General features: G+C 39.4%; 1 pseudogene; it reads right to left on the bottom strand.

Moving 5' to 3' along the window:
• Positions 1-17866: 17866 nt before the first annotated feature.
• The window catches only part of LOC144315478 (mediator of RNA polymerase II transcription subunit 4 pseudogene), a 46288-nt pseudogene continuing 40412 nt past the window's right edge, over positions 17867-23742 (bottom strand).

The raw sequence follows: 23742 nt of genomic DNA, 5'->3' as shown, positions 1-23742 counted from the left end.
TAGTGTTTTTTTAATTGAGGAGTGCTTATTAAACAATGAGTCAGATTCCATATGTCTTATATTAAAAGATGTATTTTTTACTTTATTTATATTAAATAGCCTTTAAAATGATTTCTTCCACAAGTATTTCTCCTTTTCTTTGCACTTTCCTCTATGACCCCACTTCCTCAATTCTTTCTATAAATTTTTAATTTTGATATGAATTTATAGTTTGAAGTCATTTAAAACCTATCGAGAACTTATAAGAATAGGTAAATAAAACCTCTATATCCTTTATCCAGATTATTAGCTGTTTATACTTTATCTAATTGCTTTAGTATGTTATCTTTGTCTCTCTGGACATATAAATATATTATGTGTATATATTTATTATATGTATAATGTATATATTTACATATTAAGCTAAATAATATTTATATATTAGTATTATTAGTATTACTAAATATTATTAGTATGATTTTATATATTTATAAATTAAAAATATATTAAATTATATATTATAAATTAAATATATATAAATTAAATTTATATATAAATAATATATATATTTAAATATAAATAAATATACATATAAAATATATATGTTGAATATATATTAATTTCCTAAATTAGAGAGTAAGTGGCAGATGATACCCTCTACCCTCAAATACTTCCGAATGTCTCTCCTTAGAAAAAATACATTGTTTTCAATAATCATAGTATAATGGTTAAAATCAGGATATTTAACATTAATGCAATACTACCATACAATTCATGGACCAGATTGAAATTTTGTCAATTGTTCCAATACTCTTTTCTGGTTTTACTGCCTAAGGAATTTTTCCATTTGAACTAAGCATATTTAGAAGGTTTAACCTTTAAAATTTGCTTTATCTGGGCAGCCCGGGTGGCCCAGTGGTTTAGCGCCACCTTCAGCCCAGGGCATGATCCTGGAGACCCAGGATGGAGTCCCACATCGGGCACCCTGCATGGAGCCTACTTCTCCCTCAGCCTGTGTCTCTGCCTCTCTCTCTCTCTCTCTGTGTATGTGTCTCTCATGAATAAATAAATAAAGATCTTTATTAAAAAATTTGCCTTATCCAGCTGTTTTACCCTCTAGTTTTACAAACTATCCTTTGCTTTTCCTGTTGATTTTCATGGCACTCAAGTCCTGCCTGTGTGCCCACGAGTGTCCAGCCCACACATCTCTCCTGACCTCCAGAGTTGTGCATCTAATCGCATGTTCCAGGTAGTTTGTTCATGTAGAGGTTACTAAACATTTGGTGAAAGTATGGTTAATGAGTGAACATGGAGATCTGTGTACCACAGGCTCATCAACTTCTCCATAGATCCATCCAATTCAGAAACCTGGACATTCCTTCTCTCTCATTTCTTCCCCAAATCAGCAGTCATTCCCCACTGCCCTCGATTGCTCTGAAGTGTTTTTCAGTTCTGTTCCTTGGGGCTGAGCCTTCAGCCTCTCAGGTACTCCATTTCATCTTCTTTGATAAGGATACAGCTCCCTATGGACTTCTCTGCCTCCAGTCTCATCGCTTCCACAACAGTGCCAGAACGTCTTCATCACTGAAAAGTCTGCTTCTATTACTCCTCCCCTTGATATTTTTCTCAAGAGGAAATTTACACTCCCTATCCTAGTACACAGGCACTCGACCACGTTTCTTTGTTTGGCCAGCTGCATTTCCATCCACTTGGGCTTCAACACTTTTCATACCAGCAAACCTACTCTGGGTTCTTACTCCTCTGGGTCCTTGAATCTGTTATTATTTTGACTTGGAGCATCCTCTCTGCCACCTTACACAGACTTCTCTGTGTGTATCTCATTACTCATTCTATTAACTTTAAAAGCGCAATTGCAGTTTGAATCATTATGTACTTGCTGTCATTTGCTGCTGTTTGCCTTTGAATGATTTTTCAGATATCAAAATTGCTTTTAAAGCTTAGGTTACATCAAACTGGGTCCACATGTTACTAAGATAAACTAGACTGAGAAATAACAAGGCTAAAAGGAATTCAGTCCCTCCCCTGGCCATCTGAAGGGACTGTGGAGGTCCACTCCAAAGCGAAGGCATGTGAGTCAAAAGATCTGACTAGTGATGAGTGAAGATTCAACCAAAAAGCATGTGGTGGTCTGATGTAAGGCAGCAGGCGGTCCTGCCTACAGGCAGTGTGAGGTGATGGGGAATCTAAGTGAGGAGTGCAAGTTTAGGTGGATAGGCCATGGGCATTAGGAATGTAGGCCCCCTTGCACTGGAGCTGCATCTCAGCCCAGGAGCCAAGGCTATGAAGATGCCAGAGAGATATCAAAAGAGCTCTGTGAGTTTTGAGCTGGATTGTCAAGCTCCTGAAACTTCTGAGCCAAGGATGGGTAGAGACTGTGTTGGGTTGGTCTTTCTTTGCGGTTGCAGCGTCTAGAAGTGAAATAGAGCGGGGTGTGGGCAGTTCCTGGGAGCACTGGGTTCTGCTGACTAGCCTAGAGTTCCTGGAAAGCACATGCTCCTCTATCAATGATGTTACTTGCTAGTTTGCTTCCCAGGCTTATGAGCTCACCTGTGCTCCATTAGTTATTGCAATCATTGTTTGTGACTCCATTTTAGTAAATATCTTTCAAAGCAGATTAAGTAAGTATCCTGTTGATTTGAAAATGAAGGTTTTTAAAATAATCTTTGAAGAGGCTTTTAATTAAGCATATGAATGACAATTAAGTGAAAATAGATTGTTTCAACCAAACATTACTGACATTTATTGTGAAAATGGAGACATAGCAAGGTAACATTTCCCACAGAGTTTCAATTCTTTTAGTATCTTAATCATTTCTTTCAAAATACTGGAAAAGGAAGAAATGTGTTCTAGAAAATCAGAAAGTAATGAGGACTTTGTAAGAATAGCTGCTGTCGAAATTCAGGTAAGACCACACTTGGATAATTCAAACAAAATAAAATTAGTGGTTCCAGATGGCATGAAATGCAGGGCTGCAGGTGAATTTGCTAAGAAATATTCAACTGCCAAAGATTATTTTTAGAGCACAAAAACAAAGCCCTGGGAACGTATCAGATCAGAGACTAGGAAGTAGGGTACATCCTTTTAAAAGAGAACCAATTACCATGGTAATTACCCTAAATGTATAATTCTTGTTCATTTTGTAAGAAATAGTAAGATAAAGTAGCTGAGGAATCTGGATTCAACTGACACTATTAAAAATAAGATTTATCAGTTTTAGAAGGTTGGTGATAAATCTTCTGGAGGATTTTCTCCCCTTTCTTCTCGAGTTGTATTGTTTTGCCCACATTGGATTCCCTTTACTCCTACCTTCTACTTCACCATTTCTATTCCTTTGACTCTGTTCCTCAGGACTTCTCTCCCCTCCTTTTCTTTACTCTTCTTTTCTTTCTTTCTTTCTTTCTCTTCTTCCTTCTTCTTCTTTTTTTTTGTTTTTTTTTAAATAATAAATTTATTTTTTATTGGTGTTCAATTTGCCAATATACAGAACAACACCCAGTGCTCATCCCGTCAAGTGCCTCCCTCAGTGCCCATCACCCAGTCACCCCCACCCCTCACCCTCCTCCACTTCTACCACCCCTAGTTCATTTCCCAGAGTTAGGAGTCTTTATGTTCTGTCTCCCTTTCTGATATTTCCTACCCATTTCTTCTCCCTTCCCTTCTATTCCCTTTCACTATTATTTATATTCCCCAAATGAATGAGAACATACAATGTTTGTCCTTCTACGATTGACTCATTTCACTCGGCATAATACCCTCCAGTTCCATCCATGTTGAAGCAAATGGTGGGTATTTGTCGTTTCTAATGGCTGAGGAATATTCCATTGTATACATAGACCACATCTTCTTTATCCATTCATCTTTCGATGGACACCGAGGCGCCTTCCACAGTTTGACTATTGTGGACATTGCTGCTAGAAACATCGGGGTGCAGGTGTCCCGACGTTTCATTGCATCTGTATCTTTGGGGTAAATCCCCAACAGTGCAATTGCTGGGTCGTAGGGCAGGTCTATTTTTAACTCTTTGAGGATCCTCCACACAGTTTTCCAGAGTGGCTGCACCAGTTCACATTCCCACCAACAGTGTAAGAGGGTTCCCTTTTCTCCGCATCATCTCCAACATTTGTGGTTTCCTGCCTTGTTAATTTTCCCCATTCTCACTGGTATGAGGTGGTATCTCATTGTGGTTTTGATTTGTATTTCGCTGATGGCCAGTGATGCGGAGCATTTTCTCATGTGCTTGTTGGCCATGTCTATGTCTTCCTCTGTGAGATTTCTCTTCTTGTCTTTTGCCCATTTCATGATTGGATTGTTTGTTTCTTTGCTGTTGAGTTTGATAAGTTCTTTATAGATCTTGGAAACTAGCCCTTTATCTGATACGTCATTTGCAAATGTCTTCTCCCATTCTGTAGGTTGTCTTTTAGTTTTGTTGACTGTATCCTTTGCTGTGCAAAAGCTTCTTATCTTGATGAAGTCCCAATAGTTCATTTTTGCTTTTGTTTCTTTTGCCTTCATGGATGTATCTTGCAAGAAGTTACTGTGGCCGAGTTCAAAAAGGGTGTTGCCTGTGTTGTCTCACATTTAGATCTTTCATCCATTTTGAGTTTATCTTTGTGTATGGTGCAAGAGAGTGGTCTAGTTTCATTCTTCTGCATGTGGATGTCCAATTTTCCCAGCACCATTTATTGAAGAGACTGTCTTTCTTCCAACGGATAGTCTTTCCTCCTTTATCGAATATTAGTTGACCATAAAGTTGAGGGTCCACTTCTGGATTCTCTATTCTGTTCCATTGATCTATGTGTCTGTTTTTGTGCCAGTACCACACTGTCTTGATGACCACAGCTTTGTAGTACAACCTGAAATCTGGCATTGTGATGCCCCCAGCTATGGTTTTCTTTTTTAAAATTCCCCTGGCTATTCGGGGTCTTTTCTGATTCCACACAAATCTTAAAATAATTTGTTCTAACTCTCTGAAGAAAGTCCATGGTATTTCGATAGGGATTGCATTAAACGTGTAAATTGCCCTGGGTAGCATTGACATTTTCACAATATTAATTCTGCCAATCCATGAGCATGGAATATTTTTCCATCTCTTTGTGTCTTCCTCAATTTCTTTCAGAAGTGTTCATAGTTTTGAGGGTATAGATCCTTCACCTCTTTGGTTAGGTTTATTCCTAGGTATCTTATGCTTTTGGGTGCAATTGTAAATGGGATTGACTCCTTAGTCTCTCTTTCTTCAGTCTCATTGTTTGTGTATGGAAATGCCACTGATTTCTGCCACGCTACCAAATTGCTGTGAGTTCTAGCAATCTTGGGGTGGAGGCTTTTGGGTTTTCTATGTAGAGTATCATGTCATTGGCGAAGAGGGAGAGTTTGACTTCTTCTTTGCCAATTTGAATGCCTTTAATGTCTTTTTGTCGTCTGATTGCTGAGGCTAGGACTTCCAGTACTATGTTGGATAGCAGTGGTGAGAGTGGACATCCCTGTCTTGTTCCTGATCTTAGGGGAAAGGCTCCCAGTGCTTCCCCATTAAGAATGATATTTGCTGTGGGCTTTTCATAGATGGCTTTTAAGATGTCGAGGAATGTTCCCTCTATCCCTACACTCTGAAGAGTTTTGATCAGGAATGGATGCTGTATTTTGTCAAATGCTTTCTCTGCATCTAATGAGAGGATCATATGGTTCTTGGTTTTTCTCTTGCTAATATGATGAATCACATTGATTGTTTTACAAGTGTTGAACCAGCCTTGTGTCCCGGGGATAAATCCTACTTGGTCATGGTGAATAATTTTCTTAATGTATTGTTGGATCCTATTGGCTAGTATTTTGTTGAGAATTTTTGCATCCATGTTCATCAGGGATATTGGTCTGTAATTCTCCTTTTTGGTGGGGTCTTTGTCTTGTTTTGGAATGAAGGTGATGCTGGCCTCTTAGAACGAATTTGGAAGTACTCCATCTCTTTCTATCTTCCCAAACAGCTTTTGGAGAATAGGTATGGTTTCTTCTTTAAACGTTTGATAGAATTCCCCTGGGAAGCCATCTGGCCCTGGACTCTTGTGTCTTGGGAGGTTTTTGATGACTGCTTCAATTTCCTCCCTGATTATTGGCCTGTTAAGGTTTTCTATTTCTTCCTGTTCCAGTTTTGGTAGTTTGTGGCTTTCCAGAAATGCGTCCGTTTCTTCTAGATTGCCTAATTTATTGGCGTATAGCTGTTCATAATAGGTTTTTAAAATCGTTTGTATTTCCTTGGTGTTGGTAGTGATCTCTCCTTTCTCATTCATGATTTTATTAATTTGAGTCTTCTCTCTCTTCTTTTTAATAAGGCTGGCTAATGGTTTATCTATCTTATTAATTCTTTCAAAGAACCAACTCCTGGTTCTGTTGATCTGTTCCACAGTTCTTCTGGTCTCGATTTCGTTGAGTTCTGCTCGAATCTTTATTAATTCTCTTCTTCTGCTCGGTGTAGGATCTATTTGCTGTTTTTTCTCTTGCTCCTTTAGGTGTAAAGTTAGCTTTTGTATTTGAGTTCTTTCCAGTTTTTGAATGGATGCTTGTATTGTGATGTATTTCCCCCTTAGGACTGCTTTTGCTGCATCCCAAAGATTTTGAATGGTTGTATCTTCATTTTCATTAGTTTCCATGAATCGTTTTAATTCTTCCTTAATTTCCTGGTTGACCCTTTCATCTTTTAGCAGGATGGTCCTTAACCTCCACGTGTTTGAGATCCTTCCAAACTTCTTGTTGTGATTTAGTTCTAATTTCAAGGCATTATGGTCTGAGAATATGCAGGGGACGATCCCAATCTTTTGGTATCGGTTCAGACCCGATTTGTGACCCAGTATGTGGTCTATCCTGGAGAAAGTTCCATGTGTACTTGAGAAGAATGTGTATTCAATTGAGTTTGGATGTAAAGTTCTGTAGATATCTGTGAAATCCATCTGGTCCAGTGTATCATTTAAAGCTCTCATTTCTTTGGAGATGTTGTGTTTAGAAGACCTATCGAGTGTAGAAAGTGCTAGATTGAAGTCACCAAGTATAAGTGTATTATTATCTAAGTATGCCTTAACTTTGGTTATTAATTGATTGATGTATTTGGCAGCTCCAACGTTCGGAGCATATATATTGAGGATTGTTAAGTCCTCCTGTTGGATAGATCCTTTCAGTATGATATAGTGTCCCTCTTCATCTCTCACTACAGTCTTCGGGGTAAATTTTAGTTTATCTGATATAAGGATGGCTACCCCTGCTTTCTTTTGAGGACCATTTGAATGGCAAATGGTTTTCTCTTCTTCTTCTTCTTCTTTCTTCTTCTTCTTCTTCTTCTTCTTCTTCTTCTTCTTCTTCTTCTTCTTATCTCTATCTTGCTGCTTTAGTGACATCATCCACTAGTCTGCCACAGGATTACTGTCAGGCTTACTTGAAGTGAGGGATGAATACCTGGCACATGATTCCTATGTAAGTGTTAATTTTTCTCCCTCCCAGCTTCTTACCTCTTCTCCCCTTCCCTCCCTCCCCTACCCTTCCCCACCTTTTCTACTTCTCTTCAGGACTCAGGTGGTTCTACTCACTACCCTCCAAATATGAATTCCAGCATCCTAATCTGTGAATTTAATTAATCAGAAATGTATCGAATATCTGCTGTCATGCAGACATCAGGTTGGGAACTGTGATTAATAAAAGGGTATCCACATAGCTCTCTTGTGCCTTCCAAGAGCTCATTCTCTGCCTTGGACACACAACCTACTCTGACCCCAGACTTAGAAAGCCTTTTCTCTCCTTTTGGCTGTGTCTTATCTTTTCCCATCATTCTGCCTCCAGGAAACCTCCTTAGCTCTTCCTGACAGGGCCTGTGTTCAAACTGAACCCCTAGAGCAGCCATTCCTGAACAATGATTTCTTTGGAACTTTAATTTTTTTTCTCACTTTAGAGTTATTGGGTCAAGTACACTTGGGAGTTGTTGATTTAAATGAAGTCAATTTGGTTTCTTTACCATAAGACTTTGCAGAGCTTTTAGTATCTGAGTTTGTGAGTCTTCAAGTGGAGTTTACGTTTTACATGTATATTTGAGAACATACATGATTTCATGGGAGGGCAAAGGGGACATGTGTTCTGCAGCACACACCGTGGACAACTCTGTTCTGAGTACATCCTGTGTTAGTCATTGATCGTGCTTTAAAACATTGTGCCTCTTATGTTTACTTGTCTCATTTTTTAAATTTATTTTTTATTGGTGTTCAATTTACTAACATACAGAATAACCCCCAGTGCCCGTCACCCATTCACTCCCACCCCCTGCCCTCCTCCCCTTCCACCACCCCTAGTTCGTTTCCCAGAGTTAGCAGTCTTTATGTTCTGTCTCCCTTTCTGATATTTCCCACACATTTCTTCCCCCTTCCCTTATATTCCCTTTCACTATTATTTATATTCCCCAAATGAATGAGAACATATAATGTTTGTCCTTCTCCGACTGGCTTACTTCACTCAGCATAATACCCTCCAGTTCCATCCACGTTGAAGCAAATGGTGGGTATTTGTCATTTCTAATAGCTGAGTAATATTCCATTGTGTACATAAACCACATCTTCTTTATCCATTCATCTTTCGTTGGACACCGAGGCGCCTTCCACAGTTTGGCTATTGTGGCCATTGCTGCTATAAACATCGGGGTGCAGGTGTCCCGGCGTTTCATTGCATTTGTATCTTTGGGGTAAATCCCCAACAGTGCAATTGCTGGGTCGTAGGGCAGGTATATTTTTAACTGTTTGAGGAACCTCCACACAGTTTTCCAGAGTGGCTGCACCAGTTCACATTCCCACCAACAGTGTATGAGGGTTCCCTTTTCTCCGCATCCTCTCCAACATTTGTTGTTTCCTGCCTTGTTAATTTTTTCAATTAAATTGACTTTCTCCCTAGTCTTAAGGATGGAGTAGCTTACGCTTCTTTGGCACACTTTGCCTTATCCACCAACACAAGGTGTAATTTCAAATGAAAACCAAACTACTACTTATCCACAACTTATCTGCAAGGTCCTGGGCAGCCCTTTGCAGGGGATACAAAGCTGTACCTACTGCAACTTCTCCTCTAACATTATCATCATGCTTGTATGACACCTGAACATTGACCTCATTACTTTTAAATAAAGTGTTTTCTTTGAGATTTGCAACAATCTGATGAAGTCTGATTAGTGTTACTCTATCCACTCAACAAAAGAGTAAACAGGGTTCTAGTAAAGTTTGCCAACATCAGTGGTTGTTTGCTCAGTAAGAACCAGACAAGGAATGGGATGCGGGCATCTTTACTCTTCAATGTAGATGAGGCTTGCCTCAGCAGCAAAGGAGTTCCACCTGAGTGTGTACTTTGGGAGTCCATTACATAGGTAACTACAATGCTGATGTGTCCTGGCGAGTGGGTGATTTGCTAGCGGGCAGCAGTTTTGCAAAAAGACTTCACACAGCTCTGCATAACTAACAGGTTCATCAGCCCAGGTGGCGTGATGGGGTGTTCTTAGGTTTTAGAGAGGAGCAGATCCATGCCAACAATACACTGAACAATTTGGGGCAACTTACCTGAGTTTACTGGTGCCATCAGACATTAGGTAAAATGCATCACTATGTATGCAAGTCAAGAAATAATTTTGTCCCTGTTGCCATGAAAACCTGGTCATATCTTACCAGAGTCACCACTTTCTTGTTTGCCTTTTAAAGGCACTCAGATAGGGGCACCTAAATGGCTCAGTTGGTTAAGTGACCCACCCTTGGTTTCAGCTCAGGTCATGATCTTACAGTTGTGATATTGAGGCCTGCATCTGGCTCTGTGCTCAATGCAGAGTAGGCTTGGGAATCTCTTTCTTCCTTCCCCCACCCCCTGGCTTTCTCTTTCTCAAATAAACAAGTCAATAAATAAAATCTTATATAAAAAAAAAGCATCCAGATAAGGAATGCTTTTACTCTAAATAAGAACCAAAATTTCTTCTAGAAAGAAATTAGAAATACTGATGAAAATCTGGAGGGGAACAGACCTAGTTGGGTTGGGGATGGTGCCCATTGTGAAAGCACGGCACTGATGACAAAATTCAGTGAACACTGAATTCGGACACATAGGAGGAGGTGGGGAAACGAATACTGTAAATACTGTAAATATAATAATGAAGTAGCAGCAGTGTAAGAATTCATGATAAAGAAAGGATTATATTTACAAATGAATTAAGGCTGTAAAAGTAAGCCTGAAAAATTTTGTATTTATTGTGGTAAGTATAGGTATATTGAATTACAAAATTTTATAAACTTTAGTAGCTCACTTTTATCTACTTTATATTTAATCATAACAGTCTTAGAAATATTACTCATAAATCATATATATATACTTAAATTTTAGGTGGGAGGTTTGAAACTGCCTGTATTTTCTAAAAATTATTAGCTTTCTTAATTAGTAATGCAGAAATGTAGTTATCCTGGATAAAAGAAACAGCAATGCTTTATTTATTTATTTATTTACTTACTTACTTACTTACTGCCTTTGTAACAAGGGTTAAGATTGTTTTTTCTTGCAGAGGTCAAGATTGTAACTAGAAATAGGAAAGTATGAACATATGCACTAAAGTTTCATTTATCTATCTGTCCGATTATCTATGTATCTATATATTTAAATTTTTAAAACTTTAATTCAAGTTAGTTAACATGCTGTGTAATATTAGTTTCAGGTATACAAGTGATTCAACACTTCCATACATCACCTGGTACTCATCATGACAGGTTCACTCCTTCATCCCCATCACCATTTCCCCCACCTATTTCTGGTGACCATCAGTATGTTCTGTAGAGTTAAGAGTCTGATTCTTAGTTGGCTTCTCTGTCACTATCTCATTTTCCTTTGTTCATTTGTTTTGTTTCTTAAATTCCACATTTCAATGAAATCATATGGCATTTGTCTTTCTCTGACTGACTTATTTCTCTTAGCATTGTACTCTCTATAGGCTGTCTTAGTATCTTTTAAATTTTTCACCATTCTTGTTTGAGTCAGTACAAACATAAATATTTGTGTTGAAGAAAATTCCTCTTACCTTCGGATAGTCCTTTCAATGGAGATTTATCACTATTATTATTTGCATATTCATTTGCTCATTAGTGAGCATCTTGTTCATTGATAATATTTGGAGGAACTTTGAATTGTCTTTTTTTAATTAGTCACTAATAAGATTTATTACAATTTGAATTAATTTTTAAAATTTATTTAAATTCAATTAATTAACATATAATTGATTTCAGAGGTAGAGAGAGGTCAGTGATTCATCAGTCATATATAATACCCAGTGCTCATGGATTGTCTCTTAAAATGACATATGGGGCGGTCCGGGTGGCTCAGCGGTTTAGCGCCACCTTCAGCCCTGGATGTGATCCTGGAGACCCGGGATCCAGTCCCATGTCAGGCTTCCTGCGTGGAGCCTGCTTCTCCTTCTGCCTGTATCTCTACCCCGCCCCCCCCCCTCTATTTCTGTGTCTCATGAATAAATTAAAAAAATGACATATGGATGATGCAGGGTTATAAAGTATAGGGTGGGCTGCATAGTAGTGATAGCCATACCTGTGTCCTTGGACATGGCTTCTGTTGATGACAAAGCACAGAGGTTAGCAAGCTGCAGCCTGCAGACCACATTGGGCCAGTTACTGACTTTTGTAAATGAAGTTGTTTTGGAACATAGCCATGCTTGCCTATTTGTATGTTGTCTGTGGATGCTTTTGTACTGTGATGGCAGAGTCGAGCAGTCGTGACAAACACCTTGGAACCCACAAAGCCTGTATTACCAGAGTCTTTACAGAAGGTTTGTCTACTCTGACTTAGAAGATGTGTGGTGGCAAAATACTATTTTCCCTGTTCAGTATCCAGTGTTCCTTTTTCCGGTAATAGCTCATGATTGCTGTTTAAGGAGCCAACCTCCTATGCTCTTGGTCTGTATTCTTTGATGAGTCCAGTCCTGCTCCCGTCTCAGGACTATGCCCTCCTGGGTATTCAAGGTTGGCATGACTGGTAAGGGATGGGCACTTTGTTTGCATCTGTCCAATTCAGGAACTTCAGTAGAAGTATTGTTTTTTTAGACAAGAAGTCTTTTTTCTTGTGGGTTTGCTAAGTTTATAGGTGATATAACTCAGTTGCCATGTTGAGAAAGCCTGCCTAAGAATGAAGCTAACCAAAGGAAAGGTGAGTCAAGTACTGAAGAGAAAGGATAGAGACAGAAATGGACTATACCTGTATACCAAGATAGGGATATATATATATATATATATGTATATATATATATATATATATACACACATATATATATATACATATAGGTATGTGTATATGGTTTGCTGCCTGGAATCTAGCTATATGAGACACTACTCTCTGCAAGTCAAGAACCCACTTTAGGTCAGGATTTGATCTTTTCAAAGTGAAAATCCCAATGAATATAGTGTGTTCTTATGTTGGGATGGGGAGCAGTATGTGGAGAGTGGATTGAAGGGAGAATCTTCCAAAATCATAACAATGGAAGCTGTAGAAAAGGACCAAATGTCACTGTCAGAGAAAAAAAAGATGTCAAGGTACAGATAAAGTGGAGCTATGCTTGTTTGCTGTCCTTGATAAAGAACAATGGGCATAGGAATGACTGGATCATAGTAACCCAGAAGATTGGGTTCATCGCTTAGCATATGACAGACATGGCAGAGCTAGCAGTTGAACTCAAAAGTCTTTGAAGTCAAATTTTAAAACATAGCCCTCCTCCAAAGCATTATGCTAAATGAAAGACTTCATACCATATGATTCCACTTATATGATGCATCCTGAAAAGGCAAAGTTATAGAGACAGAGAGTAGCCTAGTGGTTGCCTGGTGCTGGAGGAGGGATGGAGATTCATTGTAAGTGGGCATTAGAGATTTTACTTGGAGGGAATGAAAATACATACTCCCAAAATGATTTATGGTGATGGTTGTATACTCAATAAAGTTAATAAAAAAATCATTGAACTGTACATTTGAAACGGGTGAATTTTATGATTTGTAATATGTAAAATATGCTTTGATAAAATTTTTTTAAGGACGAGGCACAAAAGATAAAAAAAAGATGAAAAGGAGATAAACAAGTTTGCCTAAAATAGAGAGTTTTACTTAAAAATATTGTTCCTACTAAGTTGGTGCACAGTGTTGATAATAATATAACTTATAATGCACAAATGCAATACATGTACCTCAGGCAAATTCTAGTGAAGAGAGAAAACCAGTGGTACCTGATATTTTTGGGACAGTTGACACACTTGAGTATGGATTGGGTATTAGATGGTATCATGAGGGTGTTTATATTTTTCTAAGGTGTGATAATTATATCTGATTTGTGTGAGAGACTATCCTTATTCTAAAGAGAGCATGTTGAACTATTCAGGGTAGTAGTTCATAATACTTTAAAAAGTCTGGACATTGACAGTATTTCATTAAGTCTAATGCCTCAGTGATTGTAAGGTGCATCAATATTGTGTATGCCAGGGAAAGGGAAAGAATGTCATCAATAGCATATTCCTTACCTTGGAAAACTGAACAAAGTAAAAAAAAAATATGTCCGACTTTTGGTTAAAATAGATCTTCAAAAATATGCTCTCAAAGTAGTTTGTTGTTTTCCCTCCTATTATCCACCCAAACTATAATGGAGTATTTCTATAATTATTTGTACAGAGGCTATTTTGCTAACAGATTATAAACCATGTAAGAACAAAACCATCTGTCTCCTGCATGGGCATATCCTTAGCATTGTCACTCTACTTATCAGACTATTCATGCTTTTTTCAACAATTTATTTAAGAATTAATGAGAATGCAGTTTCTAGCATGCTAAAATATTTCAGAAAAATAAAAGCTCAATAAAACATTGAGATGTAAGAATGTAAGGGAACTTAAAAGGCAGTAGAGAAGTTAAAACAGTAAATAGTTACTTCTTGAAAGAGCAAATGAGCTGGTCTGCATGACAGAGGCTACAACAGGAATATACAGTGTCAGGAAAGGCCTAATGATCATATCTAAGTAATTTCACTGAAGTATACCTCACTCCCCAGTTCCTGGCAAAATTATCTCATCCCCAAGACTCATTTTCATAAACACTGTCTAACTGTCCATTTCTAGATGACTCACATCTTTCCTAGAGATTTGGAATACCATTGTGTTGATTGACCAGAAGCAATGGTGATGACTTGGCAAGGGTAGAGGGGTGACAGCATGTTGGGGATGGGGCAGGAGGCAGAAGGCAGCCAGAGGAAAGATTTGTCTGGAGACAGTAAAGAGAAGGATGGGGTGGCCAGTGAGGAAGGGTCAGGCTGGGTATGGTTGGTGAATCAGGCAAAGTGCAATGCCACAGAGTTTTTCTGAAAGTTGTGGTTTGCATTTGGAGGGTTTGGGGCAGAAAAGAAATCAGCTATTTAAAAGGATGATTGGGTAATGCAGGGAATGGGTTAGAATGGATGCAGATATTCTTTTTTTAATTTTTTCTTGCAGATATTCGTTTTATGAAGTAAAGGTTTTAAGAATTTTAGGAGATTGGTGATAGCAACAGAAAGGACAATGTGTGTAGATATTAAAGTAGGATGGACAGAACTTTGTGATATATTGGGTATGAGGGTTAAAGGATAGATCAGGGTCTGAGATAAAGTTCTTGTTTTTTTTTAGAATTCTTGGATTTTTTTGAGAATCACATAAAATGTTGGCTTGGAAAATGTTGTCAGCTCACAAACACACAAAATTTTTCTGAGAAATTTGAGGAAGAGTTCAAAGATCTACACTGCATTCAAGCATCCTCTTGCTCCATCTCTCAAGTTCACTTAAATTTTTTTATTTTTTTAATTTTTATTTATTGATGATAGTCACACACAGAGAGAGAGAGAGAGAGAGGCGCAGAGACACAGGCAGATGGAGAAGCAGGCTCCATGCACTGGGATCCCGACGTGGGATTCGATCCCGGGTCTCCAGGATCGCGCCCTGGGCCAAAGGCAGGCACCAAACCCCTGCGCCACCCAGGGATCCCTCAAGTTCACTTAAATTTAATCTCAGTTAAGAACCCCTGGTTTCAAAATATCAGAAAGGGAGACATAACGTAAAGACTGCTAACTCTGGGTGGTAGAAGGGGAGGAGGGCAGGGGGTGGGAGTGATTGGGTGACGGGCACTGGGGGTTATTCTGTATGTTGGTAAATTGAACACCAATAAAAAAAAATGAAAAAAAAAAAAAAAGAACCCCTGGTTTCAGGCAGCTCACCAAAGTGAAGCTGGCATAGCGGCTGCACAATGGAATCAGCCCCTAGCATGATTCAAAACCAAAAATGAAGTTTTGAGGGGAAAGTTGAAGACATCAGTTAAAGAAATGTTGGAACCTAATAGATACTACTATTAATATTGCTAAAGTGCAGGGCAGGGTGTAAGCTAGGGAGGAACGCATTGCCTGGCATAATCAGTTAACAAGTGTTATTTAAACATCAGGAATAAATAAAGTAGTCTGGGAAGTGTGCCAAGAGAAGAGAAATGACAAAGGATAGAATCTTAGAGAACACAGAGAGAATTCCTTAAAATATCCTGAGAACTGAGCCAACAGTTGAAAAGAATTAGGAAATACATGTTACTTAAACAGAGAGTTTTGAGAAGAACCTGGTGAAACCACTTTAAAATGCTGCAGAGAGGCCCGTAGGTTGAGAAGTACACATTTTTTTTGGTCTGGTGTTGGTTACTAAAGTTGTCACTGGGGGTTAGGGTTGAGCTAAGACCCAGCTTGTAGCGACCTGGGGTGTGCATGGGCACTGGAAAAGGGAGGCATCAGGTGTAGAGTCTTCTTTTGGGAAACCCTCTTGCTAGGGGCAGGAGAGGAATGGTGCATATCAAGAGAGATGAGGTCATTGCAGATGGTTACAATGGTAAGTCAAAGATGCTCAAGGATCATCCACTGCTTTTTGGAACTGACCCAGGCCTTGAAAAGTTCAACACATGTCCCCACTTTCAGATAGACCGTTTGGCTGCTTGGACTCTTGGTTTGACCCAGATGACAGTCACTGGAGTGAAGAGTCAGGCTGCATTGCATTGCTTGAGGCTTTCTACCACTGTTCTGGCACCAGCAAGAGCAGGACTTCTCTCGATCTCTCTCTCTCCTTTTTAAAGGTTTTATTTTATTTATTCATGAGAAGCAGAGAGAGAGAGAGAAAGAGAGAGAGAGAGACAGAGACACAGGCAGAGGGAGAAGCAGGCTCCATGCAGGGATCCCGACGTGGGACTCCAAACCAGGTCTCCAGGGTCAGGCCCCGGCCGAAGGTGGTGCTAAACCGCTGGGCCACTGGGGCTGCCCAGGACTTCTCTTCTCTCTCTCTCTCTTTTTTTTTTTTTTTTGAATTTTATTATTATTTTTTAATAACAAATTTATTTTTTATTGGTGTTCAATTTGCCAACATACAGAATAACACCCAGTGCTCATCCCGTCAAGTGCCCCCTCAGCGCCCACCACCCAGTCACCCCCACCCCCTGCCCTCCTCCCCTTCCACCACCCCTAGTTCGTTTCTCAGAGTTAGGAGTCTTTATGTTCTGTCTCCCTTTCTGATATTTCCTACCCATTTCTTCTCCCTTCCCCTTTATTCCCTTTCACTAACCAGGACTTCTCTTAAATAGAATCAGCACCACAAGTTCCTAGAACAAGGGGGTACCACTAACAACATCATTGTGTTCTTTATTCATTTTTTTCCTCTCGTAAATAATACATACGAGTTTTTCAGCCATGTAGTCTACAAAATGGTAAAAACAATCCTACGAAGTAGAATAAGCTTTGAAATTTTTTGGTCTTAGTGTGGCTCAAATGTAGACCAAACAGAAAAAGAGGTACGATCTAAAATTGTTAGTTCTTTATATTAATTAGCGTTGCCTAATAGCTTATATATTTTCATATATCTGAAGAAACGGGTGCTAGAAAAATTCCTTAAATATATTTCAGGAGTAAATAATACATTACATTAACCAGATATTTACTCTTTGCTAGCTTTAAAAAACCCCAGTTTTTAGTAATGCCATTTACATTTCCGTCAGATCAGACATCACAACTCCTACTGTTATTTATTTCTCCACGTTTCTCAACATTGATACATTTCAGTCACATCCTCCATTAATTTAGTATTTCAGAACACCAAGGCATAATTCCTTATTCCTCAGCAATTTTTCCAGGAAGCCTGTTTATCCTTATTGGTCAATTAATTAATTAATTGCATCCATTGGGATAATTGTGTGCCTAGGTACCAGAGAACAAAGAACAATGGAGACACGGACTCTGCCCATATGCAGTTTGCTAATAATTATGCCAATATGCACAAGGGTGGCAAGTGTGGTAGAAGAAAGCACAGCATATGGCAGAGGGAGGGGTCTTCTCCAGTCTTGGGAGTCTGAAGCAAGCCCTCATGAGGAAGTGCCCCTGATACTGGTACTTGAGTGAGAAGCAGGACCTAGCCAGAAGAAAGAGGACCAGAGAATATTGTAGATGGGGAGTCGCACATGCAGAAGATCTTGGCACTTTAGGGAACAAAAGAAGACAAGTGGGGAGCCTGGGTGGCTCAGTTGGTGAAGCATCTGCCTTCGACTTAGGTGGTGATCCCAGGGTCCTGGGATCAAGCCTCAAGCCTCCTATCCTGCTCCCTGCTCAGCGGGGGTGGTGGTGGTGCTTCTCCCTCTCCCTCTGCCTCTCCCTCACTGCTTGTGCACTCTTTGTCTCTCAAATAAATAAAATCTTAACAAACAAACAAACAAACCAGAGAAGACAACTCTGTCAGGGGCTTGTAAGCATCATGAATGCTGGCACCGAATGACGTTAAGAAGGTAGACAGGGAGCACAGCACTCAGGACTTTGACATGGAAAATGCAGCACGACATCTGGCGATGACATTGTCAAACTTGCCTTCAATCATCAGTCCAGCTGCCAAACGGAGAAGAGATTGTGGAAGGCAGGAGTGGCTGAAGAAAATTGTGTGTGGACTATCACAGTGATCTGGGTGAGATAACTAGGAGATGGAATGGAGCTGGGTGTGGGGCTGCGAGGAGTTGACAGGGTCAGACACATTCTGGTAGGTGAGAGAGTGTTGCCATTGGCCACCTGGCTCTGGCCTAAGCACCTGGGTGGATGGTTGGTTCTTCTCTAGGAGGAGGGACACTGTGGGGGACAGGTAGGCATGGGGGAAATGTGGCTTTGAGAGCATAAGGTGAGAAGTAATATTAATTTAAACATTTTTGGTCTCCGTTACAAGGCAACAGTATTAGCTCATGTAGTTACCAGTGACAATTGAGTTTATGAGATCATTTTCTTGATGACATTTCGAATGGCTTCCGGCTGTAGTTACATGAAGGAGATGCTTCCAACTGCATGGCTTTCTTAAAAAGACATTTTAAAGACATAAGATGTAAGGGGGCTATTTTCTGCTTTGGATCTTTTTTCCTTTATGGTATGAGATGACCTGAAATGAGAGAAGAAGCAGGTAATTTTTGTGCTGATGCTTTGCCCTTCGAGGGCTCTCTCTGACTTGTGCCAGCGCACATTTAGCAACTGCACCATGATGGCAGGGAAACCCTCCCCTTCAGAAACTCTTTCACAAACATCCACTTGTTTCAAGTATTTCTCAGTGGAGAATATCTGAGGTGGATACTCTGGTGATTCTGGTGGATATTCGGGTTGTGACAGGCGGAGGGGGATTTCCTAGGTAACGTACTCGGCCCTTTTATTCAAAACCAGGACACAAACTAACACAAGAAAAGATCCATTTGAAAAACAATCTCAGAAATTTTCAGGATTAGTGAAACTATAATCTCAAACTCCCCCATCCTCTAAATGGGAGATGTTCATATCTTTAGGGATAACTGAGATGTCCTGCAAGATCAATTGAATCAGAGTCAGTTGGGAGGGAGGTGTGGTGGCAGTGGTGGCAGGACCTGAGTCCCTCCCGTGAGGCTTCCGAGCCACGTGCGGCTCTGGGAGGCAGGGTTGGCATCTCTGAACACCTGCTGCAGCCACCAGAAGATGGGGCCTCACATTAGAGCATATTGACTTATGTCTTAATTATTTGGAAATTTCTGAAAGATAACTCTCAGTCGATTTAAATAACAAAGAAATGTCACGTCCTAAATATTGGTGTGGGCTCCTCTCTATATTGAGTAAACATCACCGTACCATGCTGCTCCCCTGCGTGAAAAAGTTCCACTTTTGGATGCACAGCAGCTGGCTTTAATCCAATTAACAAAAGATATATGAGATGTTGGCTGGCAAAGAAAAATATCCGCAATGGCTGCCAATTATTGTGCCTTTACTTCTTTCAAAATTGGGCACTGATTGCCAATTCTCAAGATAGTGTGGTACTTTACTGCTATTATCCACTTGTGTCTCTTCTTTAAAACCTAAATATCTCATCCTTTTCTAGTAAAGAAAACCCTTTTCCTTTTCTTTACCAGATCAATAAGAATTAATACTATTATTATTGTTTTTAAAGGCCTGAACATGAAATATGTTCTCTAATGCTGCCTGTGTAAAGCTTCAACTGTTTTCAAAATAATGTTTATTATCTTTCAGAAAGAGAAAAATGCATTGTGTCTGCCTGGCTTATCCAGGGAAGCAGCTCAGACTGGAGTTCTAAGGTGTGTTGTTGTTTGAGTTTCCTGGGAAAAAAAGAGATTTAAAATGAATTAATGATAAAATAAGGCAGGGCTATGACTCATTGGTATCAATTTGGAAATGTTTTTTTATCTGAAGGCTAGTGGAGAAAAAAATAATTGTTTAGGAAAGCCATTAATGTAGCACAGGCTATAAGTTATATCCATAAACAGAGCTGTTTCAGACCAACATCTTAGGTACTTGAAAACTATTTAATCTGACCTGTGTTTCCCCCCATATGCTTCTGATGACATACCTCTTGTGTGGATCACACTTATTTGAGAGACCCCAACATGCTATTTTCTTAATCTGAAATAATTACTTACTTCATCCAGCCAGTGCAGTTATATTTATATATAGACTTTAAAAAGGCTAATAACTCTCTGTTATTGAAATTTGTGCTTAGATACAAAAATTTTAAATAAATTCAAGATTATGAAATTCTTTTTTAAAAAAGATTTTATTTATTCATGAAAGACACACAGAGAGAAGCAGAGACATAGGCAGAGGGAGAAGCAGGTTCACTGTGGGGAGCCTGATGCAGGACTCGATCCCAGGACCCCAGAATCAGGCCCTGAGCTGAAGGCAGATGCTCAATCACTGTGCCCCCTAGGTGCCCCGAAATTATGAAATTTCATTAGGAGAAACAGCATTGGCCTCTTGCAGTGAAAATATTTTGTAGGTTCAATGAAGATTTCTAACGATCTCTCAGAATCTTTAAGTTACATATACAGTCACATCCTTTAGAAATTTATTTTAGGCCATGACTTACCTTCAGAAAGAGAGTTGGGTTGGCTGGCCCTGTTTCTATGACAATCAATATGCCGAGTGTATTAGGCAGTGTATCATGGTGATTGTGAGCATCTATCCATCCATCTGCTAGTTTGCAGCCTCCTTGGGAGCATCCCGGGTATGATCTGAAACCAGGCGCTTTGTGTGGAGCACAGAGATAGACCAAAGAAAGGGACAGGCCACTCCAGAGAATAGGCAGCAAGTTTAATAAGCAAGGGAGCTTACATGTGAGGCTTGTCTTGGGTGAATACAAGCTGTGTAGACCTCCCTGCCCACCAATCAAATCTTAGAAGTTTGTTTGGAGGCCTCTATCGCCCAGCTGGTCTCAACACCACATCACTGTCTCAAGCCTGTATCCTTGGAGCAGTTTCTAGGAGTGGGGAAGGCAAGCAGAATGTACATTCCAAGGACCAGGGAGGGGATGAGGGGCCTCAGATTGCTGGGGTCCAACTCATGAACGAAGCAGTAGTTATATCCTCTCAGTGACCTCCTCCAACACCATCCATCCATCTAATTTACATTTTCAATATATATCAAAGGCTTTCTATGCACAGATTTTTTTTTTTTAATCTGCAAACTGCAAACCAAACTTTTTATTTATTATCCATAACTGAGTCAAATGGTGCCAACTTTCTTCCTGGCTCATGTCATGGGCAGAACTTTTGGCTAGTTTCTGGGCACAAAGGACAAATAGATAGGACTCGTGCAGTTTGGTGGGAAAGTTAACATCGTAAACACACAATTGTAATGCCTTTTAACGACTGGAAATGATAGGAAATACTCAAATCAGGAACATGGGAACTTGAGAAGGTCTTACTCTGCCTATAGTCCTTTCCAAAATATAATTGAAAGAAATGATCTTTTGTTCCCCCAAGGAAAAATTAAGTACGTCTGAATGGCACTCTCATTATATATTTCTAGATCCAGGGTTTGACGGCATTTTGTATATGGCAAACATGAAGATGGCCTTGAAGTGAGGGTTTCAATTCAAGTCTTAGATCTCTATTATCATGAATGAAAATAATAACAAAATTGTAAAGCACTCTGGATTCAGGAAGAGACTTAACATTTAGCCTTAGATATTCAGACTGTATGAAATTTATTTATAATGGCTTATTCATGGTAATTGGCATTTTCAGACAGTGGTTTTAATTGAGGACTCATAGTGTCAGGAAATAAAACTGTCAATCTGGCCATCATAAGAGAAAAAGACGTTCACAGATATATATGCCTGCAGAAAAATTATATCCCTGAAGCAAAAATATAAAACTTTGAAATATGTTCAATATTAGAAAACACTCCATAAAAGAAAGTGACATGCTTCACACGGCATATTGTAACTGATCTCCGTTAAATGCACAAGAAATTTTTTTTAGGATAAGACATATGTTATTTTTCCAGGGAAAAGCATCTGATCTCTACTGCTTTCTCAACAATCCTGCCATTGCAGAGGCCTTTGGGGAGGGTGGTACACTAGTTGGTCATGAAATTGCAATCCTCCTTACTCCCAAGACTCAATTCTTGAGCTGTTTTTCTATAAATGTGTATAGTGAAGCACATTAATTATGCTTCATAAAAAGTAATAGTTAGCTCCATAAAATCAGTGTCTGTGATTTTGTTTAAGTGTTCATAAGTATTGCTGGTCTAGAGTAAGGCTCTGTTCCTCTGGCTACAAAAATTACCCAAATTTGGAAGTGCTGTGGAAACTACATTCACCTAAGAAGGTCACGGGAAAGAATTATGCCTTCAGCTGACAATCCAGTTTTTAAAAAGGTGTGTTTATGGAGCACAAAGATCAGGATTTTTTTCCATTTGTTTCTATATCAGGCACACTCCCAAGGAGAGAACCATAACCGTTACCTTGTATTTTCTACTGCAAGAAAACTTTAATTAGGTATAAATGAGTTTGATCAATGAATAATTAACTTCTGTTAAAGTTTAAGGAGATTGCCTGACCTGGCCACTCTACTCTGAATTTAATCTGGAATAGGTTGGATAATTAGTGTTAAAGGAATTGATGCCTGAGGCTGTCCTTCTTAGTTTCCCCACTGAACCGAGTTGAATCAGCCAAAAAGTTCATTTTAGAGTCGACTTCTCAGGGCTCAAGAGAGCACGGTGTGCATTTCTACTATGAAACATAATCCATTAAGAGGCTGATCATGCTGTTTTCACCGAGGGCTACCAACCTTAGGGAGGTACGGCGATCCAAGGTGGAGCCTATCTGAACACCTGTTGCTCAGTGTTTCTTGGATCTAAAATTTTAGAGTGCACTTTCAAGTTTCACTAAGCAATCATGCCTACATTTGTTCAACTACTCATTTGCATTTTATTTCATACCTATAGTGAGTTGGCAGTGTGCTGGTGGCTAAGGATAAAAATTTAAACCAAACTCAGTTCCAGGTCCTGGAGAACTTACCATTAGGGGGTCAGAAAAATACATGAACAGTTTAAATGCGATGTGAGAAGTGCTGTGTTAGAGGTTCACAAAGTGCTAAGGAGCATAGAAAATGCAAGCTCTAACTGTACCTGATTAATAGTAATGAACAAGCTGCGCCTTTGGGAATATCTTTTCTGGCAATACTCAAGTGCACGGAAGAAAGCATGAGAGTGAGGTTGGGGTGTGCGGGGCGGTGCCATGAATGGGTGAGGATGAGACTCATCCTTGAAGTAGTGCGTTTGGATGCAGGTCTCAGAAAACTGAATTTCTCACCTGCATTTTGATCTTTTGTTCTCAGTTTTCAGAATTAGTTTATTTTAAAAATTCAGTAGTTACAACATACAAGGTGATATAGAGGCTAAGGTGAAAATAAAATAAGACCTAGCTCCTTCTCCCTCTATTATAGTGTAGAGTTTATTGTTAATAACACAAAAACTCTGTTTGGGAGAAATTGAAATGCAGAAGCCCTGACTTACTAGTGATTTTTTTGAGTGTCTACAGGTTTTACAGGAAAATAAGAATTCTAAACAAATACTGATAGTTATATAAATTTGAGGACAGCACAATGATGCCTGTTTTAGTGTTTATGCTCCTCCATCACATTATTCATTACATTGAGTAAATGAAAGTTACTTCTGTGGATGTCAAGAATGCCGTTTCGTAACAAGGGCTGTCATTTATTAGTATAGCCGACATTATTTTAGAAATTTCAGGGGCTTGTGTTATTTCACTTACCAGTTGACACAACCATCTTGAACAGAAACAGCCCTGCCCTTTCCGGGTGGGGAAAGTGGGACAGGAATGGAGGGAGGTGACACATGTGGAGCTGTCACAACCACGTGGGGAGG

This window comes from Canis aureus, chromosome 1 (genome assembly GCF_053574225.1).
Source record: "Canis aureus isolate CA01 chromosome 1, VMU_Caureus_v.1.0, whole genome shotgun sequence".
Taxonomy (NCBI): Eukaryota; Metazoa; Chordata; class Mammalia; order Carnivora; family Canidae; genus Canis; species Canis aureus.
The sequence above is the reverse complement of the archived record's forward strand: the minus strand, read 5'-3'. Positions and strand labels throughout refer to the sequence as shown.